Raw genomic sequence first — 12,446 nt, 5'->3', positions numbered from 1 at the left:
TCCCAGTCATAAATTTGGACACACCTACTCATTCAAGTGTTTTTCTTTATTTTTACTATTTTCTTCATTGTAGAATAATAGTGAAGACATCAAAACTATGAAATAACACATATGGAATCATGTAGTAACCCAAAAAGTGTTAAACAAATCAAAATATATTTTATATTTGAGATCCTTCAAATAGCCACCCTTTGCCTTGATGACAGCTTTGCACACTCAACCAGCTTTACCTGGAATGCTTTTCCAACAGTGTTGAAGGAGTTCCCACATATACTGAGCACTTGTTGGCTGCTTTTCCTTCACTCTGCGGTCCATCTCATCCCAAACCATCTCAATTGGGTTGAGGTCGGGGGATTGTGGAGGCCAGGTCATCAGATGCAGCACTCCATCACTCTCCTTCTTGGTTAAATAGCCCTTACACTGCCTGGAGGTGTGTTGGGTTATTGTCCTGCAGAAAAACAAATGATAGTCCCACTAAGCCCAAACCAGATGGGATGGCGTATCGCTGCAGAATGCTGTGGTAGCCATGCTGGTTAAGTGTGCCTTGAACTCTAAGTAAATCACAGACAGTGTCACCAGCAAAGCACCCCCACACCATAACACCACCTCCTCCATGCTTTACGGTGGGAACTTCACATGCAGAGATCATCCGTTCACCCACACCGCGTCTCACAAAGACACGGCGGTTGGAAGTAAGAGTAGGGGTGTTAACCCCCGGTGTCCTGGCTAAATTCCCAATCTGGTCTTCATACCATCCTGGCCACCTAATCATCCCCAACTTCCAATTGGCTCATTCATTCCCTCTCCTCCCCCGCTAATTCTTCCCCAGGTAGTTCCTGTAAAATATATGTTCTCTGTCAACTTACCTGGTAAAATAAGGGTCAATAAATACATAATCTGGGTATAACTACAATGAGTAAAGTAGAACAAACCCTTTCAACATTATTCTTTCTGTTTGACATTTTAACATTTTAGTCATTTAACATTTATGCTGTTATCCAGATTGACTTACAGTTAGTACATTAATCTTAAGATAGCTCGGTGAGACAACCCCATATTACAGTCGTAGTAAGTACATTTTTTATCAGCAAATTCAGAGCTAGTAGGAAAATATGTAGTGACCTATGTCACCCTTTATGCAGTATGACTTTGCTTATAAATATTCATGAAGCATCTATGTAGAGTTTATGAAGATGTTATGAATGCTCTATACATGTGTAGTTGCTGCTAAGACTGATCATGATTTCCAGATGTGTTTAATGGGTTCCTTTGAGTTATTCTCAAGAAGACATCCCACTCTAGATAAGTTGTTCCTTTAGGCTATGTTCTAGAAGACATCCCATTCTACATAATGAGTTCCTTTAGGCTATGTTCTAGAAGACATCCCACTCTACATAATGTGTTCCTTTAGGCTATGTTCTAGAAGACATCCCACTCTAGATAATGTGTTCCTTTAGGCTATGTTCTAGAAGACATCCCACTCTAGATATTGTGTTCCTTTAGGCTATGTTCTAGAAGACATCCCACTCTACATAATGTGTTCCTTTAGGCTATGTTCTAGAAGACATCCCTCTCTACATAATGTGTTCCTTTAGGCTATGTTCTAGAAGACATCCCACTCTAGATAATGTGTTCCTTTAGGCTGTCTTCTAGAAGAAATCCCACTCTACAAAATCTGTCATTTGACTATCATCATTATAGTGACATTTGCTGTGCTATCAAAAGTCTAGGTGAACAGAGGAAAACTAGAACAAAAAGTAAAGTCAAACGCTTCTTTATTAATTTGATAGAAAACATAAACAATACATACAGAATATACAGTATTTACACAGATGTTGATCATTTTGATAACTTTACAAAATGTAAAACATTTTAATTCTTGACATTTCAAACTGAAAACATATATTTACATATTTACATGCTTTTTATATTTTCAATTGCATAAATGAACAATGAACAACTCATAATTCAAGAAAATAATGAAACTGACCTAAAAAAAACAAAATGCCAGCCTATTTAAGTTTCCATTGGAAATTCTAGAAATGTCTCTCAACTAGTAAGTCATATTGTGTAACATATACTAATTTTGTAAATAAATAAAAAGGACTCTCTAATTACCATTAAACAGTGTAAACATATATTCAGGCAGTCTTCAGTGCATTGACTCAACTGTGGTCATTCCTCAGGAATAGCACCCTCTCATGGTGCTCTCTGTTCCATCAAGTTCTCAATGGAACTGGTGTCATTAGTTCACAGATTTACTGCACACTCCTGAAAGGAAAAAACAACCATTATACTTATATAATCAATACATGTATTATTAATACAATTACTAATAAATACAGATTCAAGATATACTGATATACTGATGTACTGATATACTGATGTACTGATGTACTGATGTACTTAGGTACTGATATACGGATGTACTGATATAATACTGATGTACTTATATAATACTGATGTACTGATGTACCGATGTACTGATGTACTTATATACTGATATAATACTGATATAATACTGATGTACTGATATTCTGATGTACTGATGTACTGATATACTGATGTACTGATGTACTAATATAATACTGATGTACTGATATACTGATATAATACTGATGTATTGCTATACTGATATAATACTGATGTACCGATGTACTGATATACTGATATAATACTGATGTATTGCTATACTGATATAATACTGATTTATTGATGTACTGATGTACTGATGTACTGATATAATACTGATGTACTGAGTTACCGTGTATTTAATTTGTAATGAAGTTTGCATATGTAGTCCTCACCTTTGGTTTTTCATCCATTTCTCAATGTTATTCTTGACAATTGGAGCCTCTGGATTCAGACACTTTTTTCCCTTCTACGTTTTCAGAGTGACACTGAACACACAAGTAGAGAGAGAGAGTATTGTTAGAAGTTAGCCATCACAACTTTCCAACTGAGCATATAGAGAAATAATATTATCTTACTAGCAGGTGTAAATAATCTCAATTGGTTAAAAAGAAATAGCAACATTTACCATTATGTCCATCTAGTAAGCTAGGCACAATATGCAATGATATTAATATACAGTAGTTCAAACAGACGGGCGGACAGACAGACAAACAGATTTCTTACATGATCTCCATGTGCTGGCAGGAGTGGCTTGGGGCGTACACTTCAAGCTTCTCAATGAGAAGAGGTTTTACACGGTTCACCATTCCATTCAGACACTGGCACCGAGATTTAGAATGACCCACCTGGCCTGGGGATGACAAGAAAAAGGTTATGGCATGTTTGGTTATGGCATTATTGCAGCTAAGTACTGAACTCTTCATTCAGAAATCAAACCTAATATTTGACCACACTCCTCCCTGGCAATGCAAGTCGCTTCATATGCTGCAGATTTCTAATAAAGATAATAATTCAAGACATTTCAGAGATGTTACCTTCAACATTGACCAGGATCAGACAGGCCAGGAAGCTGATGAGGACCGTTGATGTCATTGTGTTGGTCATGGACACTGCTTCTTCAGTTTCTTCAAGAGTCTGGACGGACAGCTCAGTCAAGTGAAATAAGTTTTAAATGGAGGAGAGAAGTGATGGAAGTTGTGAATGGAGGAGAGAAGTGATGGAAGTTGTGAATGGAATAGAGCTTGGCTTGTATTTATACTGAATTTATATGACAGTCATCCAAGGAGAGGGGAGAGAGAGAGGGGGGGTTCCCTTGTCTCTCAGCTGCTTTCTCTTTTCCCTGCTTCTCCTTTCACACAGGAATTCCTGTTTCTCAGAAACACTCTCTCTGACAGTGAAATTTGAGAAATTTTTAAGGCAGGGAGATGATGCAATCTGTCTTTCCTTTTTTGCATCCCAAATGGCACCCTATTCCTATATGGTGCACTACTTTTGACCAGAGCACTATGGGCAATGATCGAAAGGAGTGCACTAAATAGCATTTGGGTGCCATTTAAGCTAAGGATACAGAAGTGAACCATGGCCTTCGTCGCTACTTCTAAATGATTTCAAAGATAACGACATTAGGCAACCCTAAGACATTTTTAGCACCACTAAAGGCGTCCGTATAATTCCCATGCGAAACAGTTCGTTCATATATTGTGACAACATTTTGTGACGTTTTTGTGAAGTTTGGGTCTTCATCAAGGTTTTTTTCGGCTGTTCGTGCACACAATATTTTTCCCTGAAGCAAGCCGAAGTTTGGTAGCCTGTTTGTCGGTGATTGGTCAACAGTAGGGATTCTTCAATGAAGTGTGTGTTTTCATTCAATGAGAGACTAATCGTTTTCATGCAAATTTTTTCACTTGAGAAATACGGCACCCAAACATCTTAGTTAGATGTAAAATTGTACGACTAAGGACTCCTCTGCAAAAATGTCAAAATTAATTATAGATTTCTTTAGTTATCTTAGATTAATTCTGACTATTATGAGGCTACGGCGTCTCAAGAGGGACAAAGTACTATTTCCGCTTTTTCTAGTTTTCTTAGAGAAGGTCTTTTAAAGGAGTATGCGAGGAACAGATGTTCATGTCGCCTAGCCAGGTTCTGCTAGGAGCTAACCTAATGTAGCAGGCATTAAAGAAACGCCTGAAACTATACTGAACAAAAATATAAACGCAACGTGTAAAGTGTTGGTCCCATGTTTCATGAGCTGAGGAGTATTTCTGTCTGTAATAAAGCCCTTTTGTGGGTAAAAACTCATTCTGATTGGCCGGGCCTGGCTCCCCAGTGGGTGGGCCTGAAAGGAATATATATATATATAATATATACAGTGGGGGAAAAAAGTATTTAGTCAGCCACCAATTGTGCAAGTTCTCCCACTTAAAAAGATGAGAGAGGCCTGTAATTTTCATCATAGGTACACGTCAACTATGACAGACAAAATGAGGAAAAAAAATCCAGAAAATCACATTGTAGGATTTTTAATGAATTTATTTGCAAATTATGGTGGAAAATAAGTATTTGGTCACCTACAAACAAGCAAGATTTCTGGCTCTCACAGACCTGTAACTTCTTCTTTTAGAGGCTCCTCAGTCCTCCACTCGTTACCTGTATTAATGGCACCTGTTTGAACTTGTTATCAGTATAAAGACACCTGTCCACAACCTCAAACAGTCACACTCCAAACTCCACTATGGCCAAGACCAAAGAGCTGTCAAAGGACACAAGAAACAAAATTGTAGACCTGCACCAGGCTGGGAAGACTGAATCTGCAATAGGTAAGGCTTGGTTTGAAGAAATCAACTGTGGGAGCAATTATTAGGAAATGGAAGACATACAAGACCACTGATAATCTCCCTCGATCTGGGGCTCCACGCAAGATCTCACCCCGTGGGGTAAAAATGATCACAAGAACGATGAGCAAAAATCCCAGAACCACACAGGGGGACCTAGTGAATGACCTGCAGAGAGCTGGGACCAAAGTAACAAAGCCTACCATCAGTAACACACTACGCCGCCAGGGACTCAAATCCTGCAGTGTCAGACGTGTCCCCCTGCTTAAGCCAGTACATGTCCAGGCCCGTCTGAAGATTGCTAGAGTGCATTTGGATGATCCAGAAGAGGATTGGGAGAATGTCATATGGTCAGATGAAACCAAAATATATTTTTTTGGTAAAAACTCAACTCGTCGTGTTTGGAGGACAAATAATGCTGAGTTGCATCCAAAGAACACCATACCTACTGTGAAGCATGGGGGTGGAAACATCATGCTTTGGGGCTGTTTTTCTGCAAAGGGACCAGGACGACTGATCCGTGTAAAGGAAAGAATGAATGGGGCCATGTATCGTGAGATTTTGAGTGAAAACCTCCTTCCATCAGCAAGGGCATTGAAGATGAAACGTGACTGGGTCTTTCAGCATGACAATGATCCCAAACACACCGCCCGGGCAACGAAGGAGTGGCTTCGTAAGAAGCATTTCAAGGTCCTGGAGTGGCCTAGCCAGTCTCCAGATCTCAACCCCATAGAAAATCTTTGGAGGGAGTTGAAAGTCTGTGTTGCCCAGCGACAGCCCTAAAACATCACTGCTCTAGAGGAGATCTGCATGGAGGAATGGGCCAAAATAACAGCAACAATGTGTGAAAACCTTGTGAAGACTTACAGAAAACGTTTGACCTGTGTCATTGCCAACAAAGGGTATATAACAAAGTATTGAGTAACTTTTGTTATTGACCAAATACTTATTTTCCACCATAATTTGCAAATAAATTCATTAAAAATCCTACAATGTGATTTTCTGGATTTTATTTCCTCATTTTGTCTGTCATAGTTGACGTGTACCTATGATGAAAATTACAGGCCTCTCTCATCTTTTTTAAGTGGGAGAACTTGCACAATTGGTGGCTGACTAAATACTTTTTTTTTCCCCACTGTATATATATAATGTGTATATTTATGTTGTATTATGCAGGGCTCATTTGAAAAAATAAACCTAGGTCTCAATGTGTCTTCCTGTTAAAATAAAGGTTAAATAGAATTTAAACATGCTGGTCTTGATGAGAAGAAAAAATAACTGTCGGAGGAGAGCCTTTTCTGCACTGTTCAACCAATCCACTAAATGTGGAAGAGGAGTTAAGATGGAGTGTCACCTTGTTAATGTCCAAAAGCAGAAGTCTTGTCAAAGGCTCTCTCACAGATGAGCCATATACAGTGGGGAAAAAAAGTATTTAGTCAGCCACCAATTGTGCAAGTTCTCCCACTTAAAAAGATGAGAGAGGCCTGTAATTTTCATCATAGGTACACGTCAACTATGACAGACAAATTGAGAAAAGAAAATCCAGAAAATCACATTGTAGGAGCTTTAATTAATTTATTTGCAAATTATGGTGGAAAATAAGTATTTGGTCACCTACAAACAAGCAAGATTTCTGGCTCTCACAGACCTGTAACTTCTTATTTAAGAGGCTCCTCTGTCCTCCACTCGTTACCTATATTAATGTGGTCCTCTGTAGCTCAGCTGGTGAGCACGGCGCTTGTAACGCCAAGGTAGTGGGTTCGATCCCCGGGACCACCCATACACAAAAATGTATGCACGCATGACTGTAAGTCGCTTTTGGATAAAAGCGTCTGCTAAAATGGCATATTATTATTTTATTATTATTAATGGCACCTGTTTGAACTTGTTATCAGTATAAAAGACACCTGTCCACAACCTCAAACAGTCACACTCCAAACTCCACTATGGCCAAGACCAAAGAGCTGTCAAAGGACACCAGAAACAAAATTGTAGACCTGCACCAGGCTGGGAAGACTGAATCTGCAATAGGTAAGCAGCTTGGTTTGAAGAAATCAACTGTGGGAGCAATTATTAGGAAATGGAAGACATACAAGACCACTAATAATCTCCCTCGATCTGGGGCTCCACGCAAGATCTCACCCCGTGGGGTCAAAATGATCACAAGAACGGTGAGCAAAATCCCAGAACCACACGGGGACCTTGTGAATGACCTGCAGAGAGCTGGGACCAAAGTAACAAAGCCTACCATCAGTAACACACTACGCCGCCAGGGACTCAAATCCTGCAGTGCTAGACGTGTCCCCCTGCTTAAGCCAGTACATGTCCAGGCCCGTCTGAAGTTTGCTAGAGTGCATCCAGAAGAGGATTGGGGGAGAATGTCATATGGTCAGATGAAACCAAAATATAACTTTTGGTAAAAACTCAACTCAGTCGTGTTTGGAGGACAAAGAATGCTGAGTTGCATCCAAAGAACACCATACCTACTGTGAAGCATGGGAGGTGAAAACATCATACTTTGGGGCTGTTTTTCTGCAAAGGGACCAGGACGACTGATCCGTGTAAAGGAAAGAATGAATGGGGCCATGTATCGTGAGATTTTGAGTGAAAAACCTCCTTCCATCAGCAAGGGCATTGAAGATGAAACGTGGCTGGGTCTTTCAGCATGACAATGATCCCAAACACACCGCCCGGGCAACGGAAGGTGGCTTCGTAAGAAGCATTTCAAGGTCCTGGAGTCTCCAGATCTCAACCCCATAGAAAATCTTTGGAGGGAGTTGAAAGTCCGTGTTGCCCAGCGACAGCCCCAAAACATCACTGCTCTAGAGGAGATCTGCATGGAGGAATGGGCCAAAATACCAGCAACAGTGTGTGAAAACCTTGTGAAGACTTACAGAAAACGTTTGACCTGTGTCATTGCCAACAAAGGGTATATAACAAAGTATTGAGAAACTTTTTGTTATTGACCAAATACTTATTTTCCACCATAATTTGCAAATAAATTCATTACAAATCCTACAATGTGATTTTCTGGATTTTTTTCCTAATTTTGTCTGTCATAGTTGACGTGTACCTATGATGAAAATTACAGGCCTCTCTCTCATCTTTTTAAGTGGGAGAACTTGCACAATTGGTGGCTGACTAAATACTTTTTTTCCCCACTGTATATATATAATGTGTATATTTATGTTGTATTATGCAGGGCTCATTTGAAAAATAAACCTAGGTCTCAATGTGTCTTCCCTGTTAAAATAAAGGTTAAATAGAATTTAAACATGCTGGTCTTGATGAGAAGAAAAAATAACTGTCGGAGGAGAGCCTTTTCTGCACTGTTCAACCAATCCACTAAATGTGGAAGAGGAGTTAAGATGGAGTGTCACCTTGTTAATGTCCAAAAGCAGAAGTCTTGTCAAAGGCTCTCTCACAGATGAGCCATATACAGTGGGGAAAAAAAGTATTTAGTCAGCCACCAATTGTGCAAGTTCTCCCACTTAAAAAGATGAGAGAGGCCTGTAATTTTCATCATAGGTACACGTCAACTATGACAGACAAATTGAGAAAAGAAAATCCAGAAAATCACATTGTAGGAGCTTTAATTAATTTATTTGCAAATTATGGTGGAAAATAAGTATTTGGTCACCTACAAACAAGCAAGATTTCTGGCTCTCACAGACCTGTAACTTCTTATTTAAGAGGCTCCTCTGTCCTCCACTCGTTACCTATATTAATGTGGTCCTCTGTAGCTCAGCTGGTAGAGCACGGCGCTTGTAACGCCAAGGTAGTGGGTTCGATCCCCGGGACCACCCATACACAAAAATGTATGCACGCATGACTGTAAGTCGCTTTGGATAAAAGCGTCTGCTAAATGGCATATTATTATTATTTTATTATTATTAATGGCACCTGTTTGAACTTGTTATCAGTATAAAAGACACCTGTCCACAACCTCAAACAGTCACACTCCAAACTCCACTATGGCCAAGACCAAAGAGCTGTCAAAGGACACCAGAAACAAAATTGTAGACCTGCACCAGGCTGGGAAGACTGAATCTGCAATAGGTAAGCAGCTTGGTTTGAAGAAATCAACTGTGGGAGCAATTATTAGGAAATGGAAGACATACAAGACCACTAATAATCTCCCTCGATCTGGGGGCTCCACGCAAGATCTCACCCCGTGGGGTCAAAATGATCACAAGAACGGTGAGCAAAAATCCCAGAACCACACGGGGGACCTTGTGAATGACCTGCAGAGAGCTGGGACCAAAGTAACAAAGCCTACCATCAGTAACACACTACGCGCCAGGGACTCAAATCCTGCAGTGCTAGGCGTGTCCCCCCTGCTTAAGCCAGTACATGTCCAGGCCCGTCTGAAGTTTGCTAGAGTGCATCCAGAAGAGGATTGGGAGAATGTCATATGGTCAGATGAAACCAAAATATAACTTTTTGGTAAAAACTCAACTCGTCGTGTTTGGAGGACAAAGAATGCTGAGTTGCATCCAAAGAACACCATACCTACTGTGAAGCATGGGAGTAGAAAACATCATACTTTGGGGCTGTTTTTCTGCAAAGGGACCAGGACGACTGATCCGTGTAAAGGAAAGAATGAATGGGGCCATGTATCGTGAGATTTTGAGTGAAAACCTCCTTCCATCAGCAAGGGCATTGAAGATGAAACGTGGCTGGGTCTTTTCAGCATGACAATGATCCCAAACACACCGCCCGGGCAACGAAGGAGTGGCTTCGTAAGAAGCATTTCAAGGTCCTGGAGTCTCCAGATCTCAACCCCATAGAAAATCTTTGGAGGGAGTTGAAAGTCCGTGTTGCCCAGCGACAGCCCCAAAACATCACTGCTCTAGAGGAGATCTGCATGGAGGAATGGGCCAAAATACCAGCAACAGTGTGTGAAAACCTTGTGAAGACTTACAGAAAACGTTTGACCTGTGTCATTGCCAACAAAGGGTATATAACAAAGTATTGAGAAACTTTTGTTATTGACCAAATACTTATTTTCCACCATAATTTGCAAATAAATTCATTACAAATCCTACAATGTGATTTTCTGGATTTTTTTTCCTAATTTTGTCTGTCATAGTTGACGTGTACCTATGATGAAAATTACAGGCCTCTCTCATCTTTTTAAGTGGGAGAACTTGCACAATTGGTGGCTGACTAAATACTTTTTTTCCCCACTGTATTTAACTGGATGTATAAATGCAACACAATCTCACACTCAATTCGTGCAAGTATGTACAAAAAGTATTTCAGAAGATTTAGTGAGTTTTTGTTTGGCTTAATTTGTGTGAAAATACACACAAATAATCCATTCACTACCATATATGGTGATGAGGGGAAGCCCAGTGACCGGCAGTGGGAGAAGATGGAGCGAGATGGATTTTGCTAATGTTCTCCCCGATTAAATATTTGATCTCAATACAGTTTTCTGTTTCGAAAACTAGAATCTGTTACAAACAGAGGGGACTACGTTTTGTAGACTTTACCCGTTGCCAAAGTTTCTAAAAAAGTATGTTGTATAGGAGTGCAAGGGTGAGTTGAGTTATTGGACACACGCCCTTCACAGAGTAGGCGTTCCCTAACGGAAATATACAAATAAATGCTAGAACGAGGCAATAGGATCTCGCTAGCTCGTGCTTGGCTCTGCCCACCTCCTTGCTTGTTCTGCCCAAAATGATAAATTTGCTCCCATTGGAAACGACAGGATCTGGTCTATCTTGGGTTAGTTATAACATATCTTTGGCTCTCTTTCCATTTCCCCTGAAAAACCTGGAACATACGTTTGTTTGGGACTCGGCAGAGGCTAGCTAGAAGCAAACCGAACCTAGTATGCAGACGCCTTAAGAATCAGGCAACCCTAAGACACTTTGACCACCCCTAAGAGATGTGTAGTTCGAACCCTGTTCCCATAAAAAAATCAAAGCAGAAAAGGAAGTATGTTGGAGGCATGATATGATCCAAGCTGTCTGAGCAGCACAGAAGTGGAACTTGCATTGCATGTCCAATCCTCCCTGATATTCTGTTGAATGAGAGACAACTACACTATACATTTTCCTGAGAACTCAAAATATTAAGCTCATTTGCACATACATTCTGGCTATGCATGTTTGTTACCTGACCTGGGTTAAAATACTGGACATGTCTATTTGTTATTTCAATAGTTATTTCCTGTATATTTGAGTATTTTCAAATAATGTGGCCCCAATCAACTACTTCAATTTGAAGTATTTGAAAGTATTTTCAAATAATTTCCTTTAGTAGGCTACTATTTGAAAGCATTTTCAAATCTTTATATCCAAATACATTGACCTGGGTTAAATGCATAGGACTGTATTTAAACCAGTGTATTTTTATATTTTCAAATACATGCCAAGGCTTTTCAAGTGTATTTCCAAATACATACCAATATTCAACTACTTGTCTTTTCAAATAAAACAAGATCTGATACAGTAATTGGAAAAAATAGTATCTGAACCCATATCTGATTGTTACCTGTAATAAAGGATCCTATTTCAGGGAGTTGGTAAGAGCTCCACAGTAGCAGTACATAATAATACAAATACCAACCATAAACAAATCCACTACTGTGTTTGTGTTAGAAGAGTCTGCATCCTGGATAAAAGGACAAGGTCCAATGTATCAATATGGTATATTTATAACCTTGATTTATTAACCCAATCAATAAGAGGAACGTGTTGTTAGTAGCCTACTGTAGAATAGCTGACTTGGTGGCAAGCAGATTACATTTACATTTACATTTTAGTCATTTAGCAGACGCTCTTATCCAGAGCGACTTACAGGAGCAATTAGGGGTTAAGTGCCTTGCTCAAAGGGCACATTTACGTCATTTAGCAGACGCTCTTATCCAGAGCGACTACAAATTGGTGCATTCACCCTATAGCCAGTGGGATAACCACTTTAAAATTATACTTTATTTTATTTATTTTTTTGGGGGTAGAATGATTACTTTATCCTATCCCAGGTGTTCCTTAAAGATTCTGTGGAAAGGGTCTCATGTCCAGGAAAAGAGGTTGTGTGTCTTTTTGAATAAGGACCAAATGAAAGTGAAACTCAAAGTGAATACAGACTTAGTTCCCTCCTTATTGAAGGAATGTAGTTTCAGTTCTGGACTTTCCCTTTCACCTCTTACATCTGGTTGGCTTAAATGGGATGGTAGGGAAATGG

Source organism: Coregonus clupeaformis, chromosome 18 (assembly GCF_020615455.1).
Source record: "Coregonus clupeaformis isolate EN_2021a chromosome 18, ASM2061545v1, whole genome shotgun sequence".
In the NCBI taxonomy this organism is placed as follows: domain Eukaryota; kingdom Metazoa; phylum Chordata; class Actinopteri; order Salmoniformes; family Salmonidae; genus Coregonus; species Coregonus clupeaformis.
The sequence above is the reverse complement of the archived record's forward strand: the minus strand, read 5'-3'. Positions refer to the sequence as shown.